Source organism: Ursus americanus, chromosome 8 (genome assembly GCF_024610735.1).
Source record: "Ursus americanus isolate L20-20 chromosome 8, mUrsAme1.1.p, whole genome shotgun sequence".
Lineage (NCBI taxonomy): Eukaryota > Metazoa > Chordata > Mammalia > Carnivora > Ursidae > Ursus > Ursus americanus.
Genome location: NC_142134.1, coordinates 16061211 through 16078567, shown reverse-complemented (window position 1 = coordinate 16078567; position 17357 = coordinate 16061211). Strand labels below are relative to the sequence as shown.

The window sequence follows — 17357 nt, the reverse complement described above, 5'->3', positions numbered from 1 at the left end:
ATACCTCCTTCTGTTAAATAAAACTTCTTCACCTGTTTGCTTTTTACCCCGTCCCCCATTTTTCTCCTCCTTTCCTTTTCTCTCATCTGTCTCTTGTTCCTTTTTTATTCTATCTTTGCAACCAAAAGAATTCGTAACTATGTGGTACCAAAGGAAAGAACTAAGTGTTAGTGGAACCAGTTACTTTGCATACAGAAAATCCTCCTTTAAGGAAAGACCAAAAAAGATTTTTAAAAATTTATCATAGAAGATAGTTAAAAGGTGAAGTGAAAAAATAATAAAAGAATGCCAAAATAAACCAAAGTGAATGTCAGGCCACTCAAAATCTAGCAATTAAGATTAGTGGCTATTACATTTACCAAAACAAAACAAATTATAAGTTCTATTTTTACTAAAATACTTACCGATGCTTTAATACCAATTAAAAATTAAAATATTTAGTGCTTAAGAGTACAGATGCAATGAAAATTTGATACTATGGGGAAATTATCATTAAGAAAAAGTTATTTCATAAGTGTCCAACTGATCTAGTCTTAGAAAATAAGAGATTAACCCATGAAAACTGAATCTAGTAAAAGCCTATACCCAAAGCAATCTCTTCTCAAAATATTTGGTCTCTTATGTCTTCTTTAAATTATACATACAGTTATTCCTGAGTTTATCTGAAAAATAAAAATACATTTACAATTTAAAATAAAGCTGATTTTATGAAAAAGGTTGTTTCCCCAAAATATGAGATATTTTACCACATCATTCCTGTTATCATATATGCTACGATACAAATTTCGTGATCAAATGGAGTATATTTGTTAGCACACTGAAATGCAGCTGGCTCAATTAAAATGCCTGAGTGATGCTTTTTGCCTGCAGCAGAAATTGTTATATAATTACTACAATGCATCTGCTATATTTTTACTTTTTTTTTTTTTTTAACAAAGATGAACCCAGGTGATTTCTGGAAAACTCTCTAATATGAATCAAGAAGGATAATTGTAGAAAGTAAAAATGTGAATAAAGTATGTGGAACTCAAGAATTTTGTCTTTGAATGAAATTAGTCAATTGCTTCTCAATAGTTTAGGGACTTTGTGATAGTTATTGAGAAAATTTCATAGCAACATTCATCAAAAATAAACCAATTGTTATAATAAACAATGTCATAATAAACTTACTGTATGTATTAAATCGAGTATAGGAAAATCAAATTAAGTTCAGGAAGACTCAAAATCGAGTACAGGAAGCTGAAGTGCATTATGTATCAAATTCTAATTTCAGCTGTTTTTAATCTTTAAATTGATGAACGTTCCAAGTTAAAGAGGTTTGCTTTTTAGAAAAATAGAACTCTGAGAAATATACAAACTTATCTCGATAATAGGAGTTTGCTTTAGTTTGTTTAAACACTTTTTTCCAGTAGGCTAATATTATGTCTTCTATAATCTTATTTTCCCACAATATTTTTAAACTAATAAAAACAACTCTAAATGGTATTTATGGATCTTGGTAAGAAATCTTCAAATACAATGGCTTAACAGGTGTATTCAATTATCCATTTGTGAACATCTGAGAGCAGTGGTTTTGGCATTTTACTTATACAATGAGGTTTAAAAAAAAGTTACAGACTACAAAGAACAGATAAAGTGGGAGATTGGAATACAAGGTTAAATTCAGAAATGTGTAGGGGCGCCTGGGTGGCACAGCGGTTAAGCATCTGCCTTCCGCTCAGGGCGTGATCCCGGTGTTCTGGGATCGAGCCCCACATCAGGCTCCTCCACTATGAGCCTGCTTCTTCCTCTCCCACTCCCCCTGCTTGTGTTCCCTCTCTCGCTGGCTGTCTCTATCTCTGTCAAATAAATAAATAAAATTTTAAAAAAAAAAAAAAAGGGATGTGTAAAACATTATATACATAACTACATAGGGAGAAAATAGTCCCTGGCATTTTTCAGAGGAAATAGTGTCATTTCTGATTCACTTATATTTGGCAATGGAAATACTGTTTCTTTAGACATTCTGTCTAGGACCTATGAAAACTTTGAAGTCTTTCTAAAATGTTTTGCTTGGAAATAGTGACCTTAAAATATGTTGAAACCACAAGCATTGTATTTCTCTTTGGAAGGAGTCAAAACTGGCCATATTTCAACAGATATCACATAACAACCATAGTAGATATTACCTTAGAACAACAGAATTGAGTTTTACAAAAAGAGGAAATGACTTTTACAAAAAACCGTGTTAAGTTTTCTTAATTGTTAAGAATTCTACTCAAACTGAATACATATAGAAGTTTTTTTTATTTAAAAAGAAAAAAAAATATCAGGGGCGCCTGGGTAGCGCAGTCGTTGGGCGTCTGCCTTCAGCTCAGGGCGTGATCCCAGCGTTCCGGGATTGAGTCCCACATCGGGCTCCTCTGCTGGGGGCCTGCTTCCTCCTCTCCCACTCCCCCTGCTTGTGTTCCCTCTCTCTCTCTGGCTGTCTCTCTGTCACATAAATAAATAAAATCTTTTAAAAAAAGAAAAAAGAAAAAAGAAAAAAAATATCAAAGGACTCAAAGGCAGAAAGTACAGTGAGACTTCCATAGCCAAGTCTTAGAAACTGGAATGAGATCAGAAAATAGTCTTTCCTCCTCCACTCCCAGCCTAGTTTTTTCTGCTCCTTCACTCCCATGACCCAAACACAGCCATGCCTCCCAGCCCTAGCAAATTTATCAACTCATCTGCATTTCTGTGTCCAAATTACAAACCCTCATTAGAGAGAATCTAAACTGGTCCAATCTAGGCAATGCTTTGGTTCTCCCTTGTTCTGATGTCTGCCCCTGGCCCACTAGCTGAGGTCAGTGAGGGGCACGGATTTGTATTATATCTGTAACTGCCAGAACTGCCCTTTTCCTCTGGAAAGGGAAAACTCCCAGAGAAGTGAGGTAGTTTGGGCAACCAGTAATGCTATCTCCCAGAGATAAATGCCATTAACAATCCAGTCTGGGTGTGCCTTGGTGGCTCGGTTGGTTGAGCGTCTTCAGCTCAGGTCATGATCTTAGAATCCTGGGATCGAGCCCAGCATCAGGCTCTATGCTCAGCACAGAGTCGGCTTGTCCCTCTCCCTCCGCTCCTCTCCCAGCTTATGCTCTCTTTCTCTATCTCTAAAATCAATCAATATAATCTTGAAAAAAACAATTCAGTCCAGTCCTACATATGTTTCTATGCATATATATGTGCCTTGTTACTCATAAATGGAATCATGCACTACATATTATTTAGCAATTTTTTAAACTTTACACTGTATCTTGTACTTACTTCCACCAGGAATTCAATCTTATTCATCTTTAAGGTTTTTGGTATATCATTGACACTCAGTTATTTGTTAGACCTGAATGAAGCAGTTATAAACCTACATTTGATTATTTTTCTGGTTAACATGGAAAGTTTTAAAGGTTCTTGGAGGGCAATCTCTAGCAGAGATTAAACAATGTTAACATAGCTTGCATATACAATAACCAAGACCTCCTGAGACCAAACCCACAATGTTACAATTGATACACTGTTTTGAAAAACAAAGCATTTAATTTACTTATTATTATATAATGAAATGAAACCCAAGTGAAATACTTAGATTGGAGAACTCAGCAGCTGTCCTTCAAAAACATAGATGTGTCCAAACATGACTCAGCAAGTTCCATTACCTATCGTCTGTACCAGAACACACTGAGAGTATTTCTTGCACCAAATATCATACTGGTCATGAAAATATGTCTCTTCTGCCTTCATCATCACCCTTGACCACCTCACCCACTGCACCCCAGGTTTAATTCGCAAAACTAGAAAGTGTGCTGAAGACAGAGTATTGACTAATACAGTACTTGATGCAAAGTGAGCATTCCAAAGAAGCTTGAGTGAACACATAAATGAAGGTATAAATAAAAGAGGGAACACATTGTGACAGCTCTTCAGGAGCCTTTGTAAATACCCCCCCTTCCACCCTGGCACGAGATGAAGAAAACAAACCTTTGAAAATAGAGGTGATAAAACTTGTAGCCACTGGCATTAAAATCCAATCACCATAATCCCTTCCCAAATTCAATCACACAGCTTGGAAGCTGCAGAATTGTTACTATGAAAGTTGTGAAAGTGGGGGAGTAAAAACCTTTCCCACTGTTACTCCCACCTCTACACTTCCACAATTTGCAGCCATCATCCCTCTTGTTTATCCCCTAATTAGTCTCCATTAAAAATATGTGGTGAGGTTCTTGCCCATTATTTGAATAGCTGTGACACATAATAAACCTTCCGGAAGTCTCTCTCCTGGAGTGAGTTAAGTGCTTAAGGAGGCTTATTTGTTCTCAAGGCTGAGCAACCACTTAAGTCCATTACAATGGAAATAGCAGTTTAAAGGCAAGTATGAACTGCTAAAAACAGGTGCCTAAGATAACAAGGTTATCTTACAATTTTAAGAGGGCAAAAAATTCAAATTAGCCCCATGAAACCATCTGTTGAAAACCACCAACCTGACAAGTTCAACTCTGGACTGTTTGATTCTCTATGTTCTTGGCACTTTTGAGTTACTTTCTTTCACTACTTTAAAGTCAAGTGGAAGTAAATCATGAAGTTTTAGTAGTTCTACAGGGAAAGCCACAGGACTAGCATGAGAGTAATGAAAGAGAGGGGGAAATACTGCAATTTTTAGAAACCAAACTCCTCCAAAAATTTAAAATTTATTTCACAATACAATTAAGCATAATTTCAGGGAGAGGATTCATTCTAAATGATGTTATGCTGGCCTTGTTTATTCACAAAAAGTCTTACTAGCTTAAAAATAGGGGCGCCTGGGTGGCACAGTGGTTAGGCGTCTGCCTTCGGTTCAGGGCGTGATCCCGGTGTTCTGGGATCGAGCCCCACATCAGGCTCTTCAGCTATGAGCCTGCTTCTTCCTCTCCCACTTCCCCTGCTTGTGTTCCCTCTCTCCCTGTCTCTATCTCTGTGAATAAATAAATAAAAATCTAAAAAATAAATAAATAAATAAATAAATAAATAAATAAATAAATAAATAAATAAATTATAATGGGTATTAAGGAGGGCACTTGTGATGAGCACTGGGTGTTATTTGTACGTGCTGAATCACTAAATTCTACACCTGAAACTAATAATACACTGTATGTTAACTAGAATTTAAATAAAAACTTGGAAAGAGGGGGAAAAAAGAAGAAAAAAATTTTAATAAATTATAAAATACATTATTTTTGCTGAACTGTACACTCCTGCCTAATTCATTTATAGGGAGATAGGACCGATGGACATTGTTTTATGTCCCCTCTGTGTCTAACATAGTGGTAGGTGATTGTGAATTGGTAAGTTGAAATTTTATAATGATACCCAAAGCTTAGTGCTACTAGATTTTATTTCAAACAATAGACCAAGAAAATAAATCCTACTTGCAGAAAACAATGCTATATTAGGTCAGTGTCCTAAATACTACACTCCTCTTTGCCTTTATCTTTTTTACCCTCATTTCTACTTGTTGAGAGCAAGAGACGGTGACAGGGAGAGGGAGAAACAGACAGAGAGAAAGCTCCTGCCATCCTGAAATACCGTGCTTTATTCTAACAACGAGAATCTATTACCTATTGACCTTCCTCTTCCAATAAGCACCATTTTGACAAAAGAAATGACCTGAAGCATCTACAAATTACAAAGCACTAACTCAGTCAACTTTGGGACTAAATCATAGCAGACTTTTTAACTCCTTACCATTAAATCTGCTCATTCTGCCAGAATGTGTTGTTGAAATTTTACACATGGACCCCAAGAGAAGAAGGCACAGTGCTCTAGCACTCTTGGTTATGTCTAGGATAACAACCTAATGACGGATGGAAGTATGAACATTAAGATAAAATAAATTCTTGCTACCTAACAGAGATTTGAGTCTGTATTCAATTTTTTGTTCACCTGATACTTTTTGCATTTTTTGTGGAGGGCATAAGATGTTCAGCTTTCCAAAGAGCTAATTCTTGGATTTGGATAGTGTAAGAAAAGAATTCTAGCTGTTACAGCAGGGGTTAAAATGTGCAAATGTCTGTAGCAATTCACTCTCTGACTAAGCTGTCAAAACATTTAAATTGTGTCCCTTTCTCCTCCACCCTCTCCCTGCAGGGGCTCCCAGCACTGAATCTTTGTCAAAAGCGAAGACACCGTCAGATTAACAAAGTACACCTTTCTAAAAGATTGCCACCTTTTTTGTGTTGCTTGTCATGTTTATTTCTTTATGTCATTTTTGTATAATCCTTGCTGATTCTTTTTAGTTTGATTTAGTGGAAATGTCCATATTTCAGGTTAGTTAACAACTTAACAAAAGACATTACGTTTGGTTAGTGATTGTGCTTAAAAAAAAAATCCAAATAACTGGAGACTGTCACTGTGTCTGAACCATGAGGAAAACAAGCACTTTGCAGAATCACTTTATAAGTACTTCCAACTGATAAGTGAGAATGTAGAATAAACTGTAGCAGAGAGACTTCACTTAACATGTTGCTGAAAAAACTGAAATGTGTACAGAGGGACAAAGGGTAACACAAAGAATGCTGAGCCACAAAACATCACCTTAAAATTATAAATAAATAAATATTATTAAAATAGATAAGTCATATAATAAACATATCGTGCAAAAATTATTAAAATGTTAGAAAATATTTATTATTAAGCACCTGCAAAGAACCAGGCTCTATCCCTCTGATTTTTGCATTTAATCTTCACACATCTGGCATTCACTGAGTGCCTACACTGTGCTAAGTCCTGGAATACCAAATGAAAGACACAGTCTTTGTCCCTCCAGTAGCTCACAGTCTAGGGAGGGGAAAATGACCAGTAAACAGTTGTGAAATGAGGTTCCATGGACCTATGCACATTTACAAAGGAATCTAAGAAAGGAAGTCCAGCCATGATTGGAGGACTTGGAGATAGTCACCAAATACTGCTTTGTAAAAAAAAAAAAAAAAAAAAAAAAAAAAAAAAAAAAAAAAGCGGGGCGGGGGGCGGGGGAATCCCAGCCTTAAAGAATAAGAGCCAGAAGATAAAATGCTTGGGCGGGAACAAGAGAAAGAGGGAAGCTTTTTCAGACCAAGGAAGCAGCACTACAGAGGCAGAGAATTTCGAGAGAGCAATGCACATTTGGGGGAATTGCAAGTGATCATTATTAGAGTTCAGGCTGGAAGATGAGGGGAGGAGGCATTAATGTAAGGCTTGGTGTGCCATGCTAAAGAGTGTGGGCTTTTCCCTGGAGGCAGAGGGAGAACAACACGATTTTTTTTTTTTTTTAAGATTTTATTTATTTATTCAACAGAGACAGAGACAGCCAGCAAGAGAGGGAACACAAGCAGGGGGAGTGGGAGAGGAAGAAGCAGGCTCATTGTGGAAGAGCCCGATGCGGGGCTCGAACCCACAACGCCGGGATCACTCCCTGAGCTGAAGGCAGATGCCCAACCACTGTGCCACCCAGGCGCCCCAGAACAACACGATTTTTAAGCAGAGTAGCTAAGTAACCGCATTTTTAATCTAGAAATAATGATAATCATAGATATCCTTTACTGAGTGCTCTTGTGTGCCATTCATTGTATATTATTCTTTTTTTTTTTAAGTAGGCTCCACACCCAATGCGGAGCTTGAACTCACAGCCCTAAGATCAAGAGTCACATGCTCTACGGACCAAGCCCGCCAGGTGCCCCTATATTATTCATTCTTATTTAACTCTCTTTACCATGTTATAAGTAGGTATTATATCCTCGTTTTATAGATAACTGATGCTCAAAAACTTTAAGAAACTTGCCCAAGTTTATCTAGCAGTTAAGGGCAGAGGCTAAATTTCACAGTGTTCTCACTTTCCCACCCTAGCTCTCAAAATAACTATTGTCGTGTGGTTAGGAGCAGATGTTGTGGAGACCAACCGACTGGGCCTGAATTCCCTGCCACACTTTCTTTGTGACTGTGTGACTGTCTCTTGTGCTTCATTTCATCATCCATAAAATGGGGATAATAAAATCCACCCAAAGATAAATGAAGATAAATAAGGTGGTACACAAAGCAGTCATCACAAAGCCTAGCCCACAATGTAATGCTAACCATCAGCAGAGCATGCACGAGACCAGCCGCTGTGCTTGAGCATGTTTCATACAGCCACGTAAACCTTCGTAAGAACCAGACAAGGTGGGCATTATCTTCATTTTATAGGTTTAAGAAAAGAAAGAAACCTGAAACTTAAGGAAATTCAGTCACTTGCAAAAAAGAAACACAACTAAACAGCAGAGCTGATTCTGCTCTAAAGTCTAAACTCTTTTTCATAATGCAGAATACAGTGTACCAGAAACAGTCTCTTGTGCACTATAAATTAAAGAGATAAGATAGGAGGCAGGGGGTAGAATATTTTAGAGGCTTTTGTATAAATCCAAGAGAAATATGTCAAGAGTCTGAATTAAGGGGCGCCTGGGTGGCACAGCGGTTAAGCATGTGCCTTCGGCTCAGGGCGTGATCCTGGCGTTATGGGATCGAGCCCCACGTCAGGCTCCTCTGCTATGAGCCTGCTTCTTCCTCTCCCACTCCCCCTGCTTGTGTTCCCTCTCTCGCTGGCTGTCTCTATCCTGTCGAATAAATAAATAAAATCTTTAAAAAAAAAGAGAGTCTGAATTAAGTTAGTGGTTACGTGGAGTAAAATAAGTGAGTTAAGAGATATTGACAAGATTGAATGACTAAGACTGGGGTGGCGGACTGCATGTTGAGAAGTAAGGGAGAGAGTTCAGGAGGACTTTCTGGTTTTTGGTTTGGGTCACTGGGCAGATGCTAGTCCTAAGATAAGAAGCAAAATGGGAAAATTGGAACTGGAAATGTCTTGGAGAATTTTTATTGACTGAATGAACAAATAAATATTTTCAATTTTGGAATGTGTTAAGTTCACTTACGTTCAATATCTAAAAAAAGATAAGCAGTAGTCTAGGAAATATTGGACAGAATTCTGTACTAAAGAAAAAGGGAATATAAATAGGTAGTCTAAATCACTGCATGTGTAAATGGCATTTCTAGAGAGACTAAAATAAAAATAGAAGGTCAATGACAGAACTTTGGAATTAAGGAAGAACATTTTTTCCACTGGACTCGAATTAATATGTGGAGGAATTCCACTAGAGTAGTGTTCTTGGCCTATTTCTCCACTTATTATATCCCACAGGGTGAGCTGTACAGAAGGAACTGAGGATGTAGCCTCTTCCTCTCTCTCTCTTTGACTGTCAGCCTCTCTTCAGGGCATTCATTGTCCCTGCTCCCCAGTATCTCAAACTGTGACTAGAAGAGGGAGTTTAATTCCACAGCTAAGTATTTCATAGTGTATTGTAAATACCCATTCAAAGACACATTTTATAATTAGTTTTATCAGTGATGAAGGTGGGTCTTTATATGTTTTATTCCTCAACTGATTTTAAACTTAGGAGATAAAGAAAGAAGTGCTGTTTGTGGAGTCTCTAAAACCCACATAGCTGAGAAACCCAAAACTAAAGCAGCAAGGGAAAGAAAAGGAGTCCATAAGGAAAGAGAAGAACGTACAGTAAGAAACATAGGAAGAAAACCAGGAGAGAAGACTGTTATCAAAATCAAAAGAGGAAGAATCTTAAACAAAAAAGTGGAATGGCCAATAGTGTCAAGGGCTATGCAGAGGTCAGGTAGTATAAGATTCAAAACTAGTCTACCAGACTTGGTAATTGAGAATAGGTTCAAGGGAATGACAGAAACAGAAATATCATAATATAGAGAATATAGTAGATAGGTTACACTGATGGTCCCAATTTTTTATGCCTCCTTCTATTCCTGCCCTCTAATAGGGCCCCCTCCCCAAACTGATAGTTGGCCTGATCATGTGACTTGCTTTGCCCATTGCGACATTAGGAAATACAAAGGAAGCAGAGGCTTTAAAGAGTGCTTTCATGTTTCAGCTTTCCCTCTTGAACCCTTCCCACCACCACAGGAACATTGCCAGGTTAGCTGTCTGGAACGATATGAAACACTCTTTGTGGAGTCAAGTTGAGCTGCCCGAGCCAAGGCCGTCATAGACCAAGTAGCCCTCAGGCAATCCAAAAGCTGACCACCAACACATGAGCAAGCTCAGTCAAGATCAGCCAAGGCCAACCACCTATAGCCTCATGAGGAATAATAAACGCTTGCCACCTCAAGCTACTAAATTTTGTGGCGGTTTAATAATAACAGCTAACCAGTATAGAGTAAGGTACAAAAAAGCAAGCTATATTAGGCTGTTGTAACAACCTGGCCTCAGAAACTCAACCAGCCTAATTATCTTGCTTTTACTTCTGAGTCTCTTTAATTTCTTATATTTATAATACAACTCCCCTAAACCAGTCCCTCCTCATAAATTTGACAACCATCATAGACTGCTTTCTAGTTTCTCAAGCCAGCATTCCTTCCCCCTATTTCAGATTCTGGCTATGTGCAATCCTTTGACTTTTTTCAACCTAGACTGAAGAGTGCATTTACAGTCTGGACCCTATCTCTGCCCCTACCTAAACTCTTCAGGAGAGGATTACATCAGAATATAAAAAACAAAAATCAAAAGAAAACAACAGCTCTTCAACAGAGATAATAGGGAAAATAGAGAGGAATGAGAGAGGACACAGGTATGTTTGGTCCTGAGGGGGAAGAAAGGGGAGGACTGGACAGACAGCAACAAACTTACTAGCATATGGGATGATTAGTTTTTATTTATTTGAGAGAAAGTGAGCACAAGCAGGAGGGAGGGGCAGAGGGAGAGGCAGACTCCCCACTGAGTAGGAAGCTCGGTGCAGGGGCTCCATCCCAGAACCCCAAGATCATGACCTGAGCTGCAATGAGTTTCAAAAGCAGTTTCATGAGCTTCATGGGAGATTTGAAGGATAGTAGGTGTTATGGACTAATTTATACCCTCTCCCCACCAACAAACTCATATGTTGAAGCCCTAACCCTCAATATCCCTTGCAGAAAGGACCTTTATGGAGTTAATTAAGTTTAAATGAGGTCAAAGGGTGAGGCTCTAATCCCCCAGGACTTGTGTCCTCATAAGAAGAGGAAGAGACACCAGGCATGCATAAGCGGAGAGGAAAGGTCATGCGAGGACACACAAGAAGGTGGTGATCTACAAGCCAGGAAAATAGGCCTCACTAGAAACCCACCCTGTAGGTACTTTGATCTTGGACTTCCAGCCTCCAGAACTGTGAGAAACAAATTTCTGTTGTTCAAGTCACCCAGTCGATAGTATTCTGTTTTGGCAGCCCTAGCAGGCTAACAGAATAGGCTATAGATTTTAGGTTCAGGAAGATGGAGTAGAGGAGGGAAAAGAAAACAACAACAACTAAAACTTAATGGCCAGAGAAACAAATTAACACAACTGTATTTTAAATGAATAACTATGTCAAGGGTAGGGGAGGAGAAATATCACACAGAAGGGGAAAAAATGAACCAATCCAAGGAAATTTTGAGCACAGCATTTTGACTTTATACCCATAATCTAGGGAACAAAAGAACTGCAAGCAAACAAATCTTGAACTCTTTCTGGTAGTTTGTTTTTCATTGTGATATTACTGCAGCAATTTGAAACTATTTTGTGGGTATTGTAAGACTGAGAAGATGAATAATATGATGGTGTCCCTGGGAGCCATGTTCCAACTTTGGAAAAGAAAGAGATAAAATGATGGAAAGAAGTAGCCAAAGAAAACCCTGCAATTATCATAATAAAGATTCACTCAGGGTGTTTGGGTGGCTCAGTTGCTTAAGCAGCTGCCTTCGGCTCAGGTCATGATCCTGGGGTCCGGAGATGAGTCCCACATTGCAGCTCCCTGCTCAGTGGGGAGTCTGCTTCCCCCTCGGCCCTTCCACCCCCACCCCCACTCTCATGTGCTCACTGGCACTCTCTCTCTTGCAAAAATAAATAAATTAAAAATCTTAAAAAAAAAAAAAAGATTCATTCAGACAAGAATTACAAATGGATACAAAATCCAGGAGGAAAATTCTGATAAGAAGCAGGATATGTGCACAGCACCAAAGTATTTCCCCACAGATCATTTAGTGGTTGAAAGAGGGAAATAGTAACTATACAATGGAGAAACCAGAAAATACTTTGATTAGGTGATCAAATTAACATCACCAGTAAGGGGAAGACAGACATTGTATGCCACCGGTTGTGGTACCCTAAGAAGGACACACTGCTGATGTCATATGCATCTAGGGGCATGTGATCTGAGTCCAATCATCAGGAAACACCAGACAAACCCAAAGTAATGAATATTCTATAAAGTAATTGTCTTGTATTCTTTGAAAATATCAGTATCATCAAAGATAAAGAAAAACTGAGGAAATCTTTCATATTTGAATACTAAAGAAATAAGACAACAAATTGCAATATGTGATCCTGAACTGAATCTCATATTGGAAGGGAAAAAGTGCTATAAGAGACATTATGAAGGCAACTGACAACTTGGAGTATGAACTGTAGACTGGATAAAAATATTGTTTCAATGTTAAATTTCCTGAATTTGACAACTGTACTACGGCAATGAAAGACAATATTTTTTTCTTAGGAAATACACAATAAAGTACTAAGAGGTCAAAGGGAATGACATTACAACCTACTTACAAATAGTTTATAAAAATAAATTAAAATGACATGTATTTGGAAAGAACGAGAGACAATATAACATGGCAAAGCGTTCAAAATTGTTAAATCTGGATAAAGAGTATCTGGGGCCCTCTATTATTATTTCAACTTTTTCATATGTTGGAAATAATTTCAAATTAAAACTTAAAATCAAACAAAGGTACTGCTCTGGTAGGGGATATTGATAACAGGAAGGCTATGCCTCTGTGAGGGCAAGGGGCTCATGGGAAATCTCTGTAGTTTCTTCCCAGTTATGCTGTGAACCTAAAACTGCTCTAAAAAAAATCAGTCTTAACTTTAAAAAACATCAATGAACAAACACAAAAGACAAGAGAGGTACAGGAATTCGGGTCCCTGCCTTAATTTTAAAGTAGATTGCTCAACAGCCTAAGCGACAGATATTTTTGGATATTATTGTCCTCGTTTTACTGAGAGTAAATTGGGATTCAGAGGCCTCAAGATCTGATGGTACGTAGCAAAGAGAAGATGAGGCGCAGGTAAGGAGAGAATGAGCCAAGTTCTTCCCTCTGCTCCACTTGCCATCCTAATTCAGTCCCTTGATAGATGAGCGCACTGCAGGAAAAGCAGCTCCCTCACACCGTTTCACCACCTCTTCCCACATCTGAAATGATGCTCTGCTCAGATCATTAATCGTCTCATTAAAGTTCCTGCATGCACAATTCTGTAATATTGGCCACATACATTGTCCTTTTATTTTCTTGACATAGCTGATGAAAAAGAACCCATTGTAAGGTGTCTTCTCCTAGCACAATTTTCCCCAACAATAAGGGAAATGATACCTTTTTATCAATGTCTGGTTTCAGCTTTAATAAGTGTGACTTCTGGTTTTCTCAAGCTCCTTGCATCCAATCTTATGAATTGGGTAATACCCTGTAATCCAATTTTCTTAATAGGAGGGTAATACTAGATCTAGATTACTGGACTGAGTTGAAATATTACCTAGAGCTAAATTTTGTGCTACATACAAAACTTTTTGCAGGGTGCTTGGGTGGCTCAGTTGGTTGAGCATCTGCTTTGGCTTGGGTCATGATATCAGGGTCCTGGGATGGAGCCCTACATTGGGCTCCCTGCTCAGCAGGGAGTCTGCTTCTCCCTCTGCCCCACCCCACTCATGCTCTCTCTCTCTCTCTTTCTCAAACAAATAAATAAAATCTTTAAAAAAAAAACTATTTTTGTAATACATACCCCAAGTCATGCACACTTCTGTCCTATACTAGCTTTCCCCTTTCCCAGTAATTTCTGGTGTTAGCTTTAGTTTCTGAGTCTGCCACATTTCTTTTTACTACACAGTGGCACTCTGACCAAGTTAGGGGCATTCCCAGGAAGAGCTGTGAAGTAAACAAAGATTATCTTTACTGCCCTCCTTTCCCCCTCTTCACACCCCTGCAGTCTACACTCAGCCTAGAATCCTGTAGTAGATGGCAAAAAATGGCATCAAATCCTTCCCCTCCATGTAGCATTGTAGATCCTCCCATCAAAAGAGAGATCCTATTTCCCTACCCTTTGAACCTGAGTGTGGCCACATGACCCGCCAAATGGGAGACCAGCAAACACGAGGTACAGCAGAGGCTTGAGGGTGTTTGTACGTGTTCCCTTGCTTCACCTGGAAACCAGAAACCACCATTTCACAGGCCTGTTGCAACCTGCTGGAGGATAAGAGGCCACTGGAGGAGAAGCAAAGTACCCTAGCCCATAGCCAGCCAACTACCAGACATGTAAGGGAGGCCATCTGGCACCAGCCAAACACCAGCTGACCTACCAACTTATCTAGAAGCAGCTAGAAACCAGAGACTCATGAGTAAGACCAGCAAGACCAGCAAGAAAACCACCAAGCTGATTACCTTAACCATCCCATACCTTCGTGTTTTAAACCACTAAGCGCTGCAGTAATTGTTTATGCAGCAAAAGATAATTAATATAGATTTAAATACCTCCAAGTAGGTACTACTCTCAGCCTGCCTCCTGGTTACCCATCTTTATCCCACTGTCACCCACTACCCAGCCAACAGCTGATCTTTTCTCCACCATCAAAACTCATTTTGTTCACATTTTTACAACCTCAAAATGCTTGATTAAGCTGATAAACTAATATGAATTGATTCATTTATAAACACGAAATAATCCTAATTAATGTAATAGAGTGTAATAAACAAGACAACATACATACACACTGAGTCCCCAAAAAAGGCCCAAAAATAAACCTCCTATTTCTTCTATCAGTCTCTTGTGCAACATTCTGACTAATACCAGAAAGGAAAGGATTTCTCCTTCCAAAGCAGCAACTTGAGAATTTATAGGCTTACCTCTTTTTCCTCCTTCCAAGAAATAAAAGTTAATTGTTATTACTTCCACTAGAGATATACCCAAGTTATGAAATCATTGCTCTAACTCCTTATCTCCTTCTCTCTAGTCAAATTTGAATGGTTTCCAAATGAGTCGATTAACCTTTCTCTACCAAAATCAACATATCTTGAGTAATTTCCAACTTACTCTCCGAACAGTTAACCCCTTCAAATGCCCTTTTTCTGTTCCTCTATCATAGTCAAACCCCCTACCTCTAATCTCAAGGTTTAATAAAACTCAAATAACAAACCAGGTATGATTTACACACTCACAATATATCAGCAAGTCACCAAACATTCATTTAACCTACATAACTTCCCTCCTGAGTATTCTACTATTGTTTTTTCCTAACTACATTTTGATAATAAACAGCACATCTGCCTCTTCTTAAAACACATCCATTCATTCAGAAAACACTCAGTACTTGCTTTACAGAGAACCTCCTTTCTCCTAGTCTCATGATTCTACCCTGCAACAATAATACTGCTGGCCTCCCTCCCCATGTCCTCATTTATTCATCCCAAGGGAAAGAAAATAAGTATATATTATTGTGCACTTTGGGAGAAAGAACTAAGCAAACTTGGCAGAGGCTCTCCTGAGCCTCAATTCTTCATATCTGCCAGTGAAGGGAGGGCATGTCCTGGTTGACCCTCTATGTTATAAGCATACTCTGTCTTCTCTGCACTGGGAGCAGCTCTCCTGCCACAGCCCCTAATCCCCTGAAAATGTATGCCTGTGCAAAGTTCATCTCCACCCACTTCTTGGTTAGGAGTAACTTTCAGCTGTTGAGTGGGTCACTGTCTGCAGTGGTGCTAAAACCACCAGAGACACTGACAGAGGAAATCCTCAGCAGCTTTGCAGCCCCATGTCCCCTGACCTCACTTATTTCTAGCTGCAGCTTCTGAACCAGCACCATTTCAAGGGACTTCGACACAGCTGCCAAGTTCGCAGGGGCTGGGACTGCCATGATAGGCGTGGCTGGCTCTGAGGCTGGAATTGAGACTGTATTTGGTTATGTCAGGAACCCCTCTCTGAAGCAACAGCTCTTCTCCTATGCCATTCTGGGTTTTGCCGTCTTGGAGCCCATGGGGCTCTTTTGCCTGATGGTGGCCTTCCTCGTCCTCTTCGCCATGTGAAGGAGCGGTCTCTCCACCTCCCATAGCTCCTTCTCCCATGTCTCATCTGCCCTGTATCTTCCTTTTCCCATACCTCCCCAGACAGCCTGGGGAAAGTGGTTGGCTCAGGGTTTGACAGAGGGAAGACAAATAAATACTGTATTAATAAGAGGGTCGGGGGAGATTAAACATAGTAGGCCAAGTTCTGCCCCTACAGAGAGAATCCTACTATTTTGAAGGGTTAAGTTCAATTAATGAGAGGTTATCTAAAAACAAAAAACCAAAATAAATATCTTCCTGTTTTGATCTCCAGACCACCTGCAGAAAGGACAAACAGGGAGACTAGAAACTAGGCCAGCTTCTCACATACCAAGCCAGCTCTTTGGCACATTTGTTCCAGCTTTTCCACCCAGAGACAGTCCCTTTTTATAATCATCATACAGAAGTGGGTGTTTTCTTCTAATACTTATGCCCAAAGAAAGAAGATGCCTTTTTCTAATGTGAACAATGCCAGTTCATTTGCTAGCAGCAGCCTGTTGATTTTCAGCTGAGTCCTGACAAGACTTAAGAAGGAAAGCGATGTGTCACTTAGTCAGCTCCTAAAACTTGCACTACTATGTACCAGAAATTATGAGAGACGTTAGGGGGGCAAAGATGAGAAAGACACAGTCCCTAGACGTGCTATCTAGCTAAATTCTCTAGGTCCTCAAAACCACTGTTTGTTTGGTTTTTGGTTAGTTTGTTTCTGTATAGAGAGAAAGATGTAGATTGCTCTCTAGAAATATCTAGAAGTATCTACACTCTTGACCCCCCTCTCAGAGTCTTGAAGGCTCTTTCAGGCGTGGGTGGAATCATGTGGACCAGGGGCTAGTATAGGGCACAGTGATCATTAGGATGATGGCACCATGACTGACAAAAACAGACACAGACATAGGATACAAGTTCCTTAGAAGTAGGTGAACAACTAAGTTTACTTTACATACTGACAGCTACACGTGGCAGGAAAGACAGTGGCACAACCAAAGTGAAGGGCATATACACCTGCCCAACAGAGGCACCCACGTGGTTGATGATAGCTAAGTATTTGCTCAGGGTAAGATCCTACTGTGTCCCTCTGAAAGCTCTCTCTTGTCATTGCATGGAGCTTTGTTATATCCTCCCAAGCCCACCCCCAAGTTCTAGAGGCTCTGATTATGAATCTGCCTGCCCACCAGGGT

General features: G+C 39.4%; 1 protein-coding gene and 1 pseudogene across 9 annotated transcripts in view; one reads left to right on the top strand and one right to left on the bottom strand.

Moving 5' to 3' along the window:
* Window positions 1-17357, bottom strand: part of MAPK10 (mitogen-activated protein kinase 10) — a 533352-nt gene that overhangs the window by 424927 nt on the left and 91068 nt on the right. The window lies entirely within an intron of this gene.
* Window positions 15700-16161, top strand: LOC123788110 (ATP synthase F(0) complex subunit C2, mitochondrial pseudogene; annotated as a pseudogene).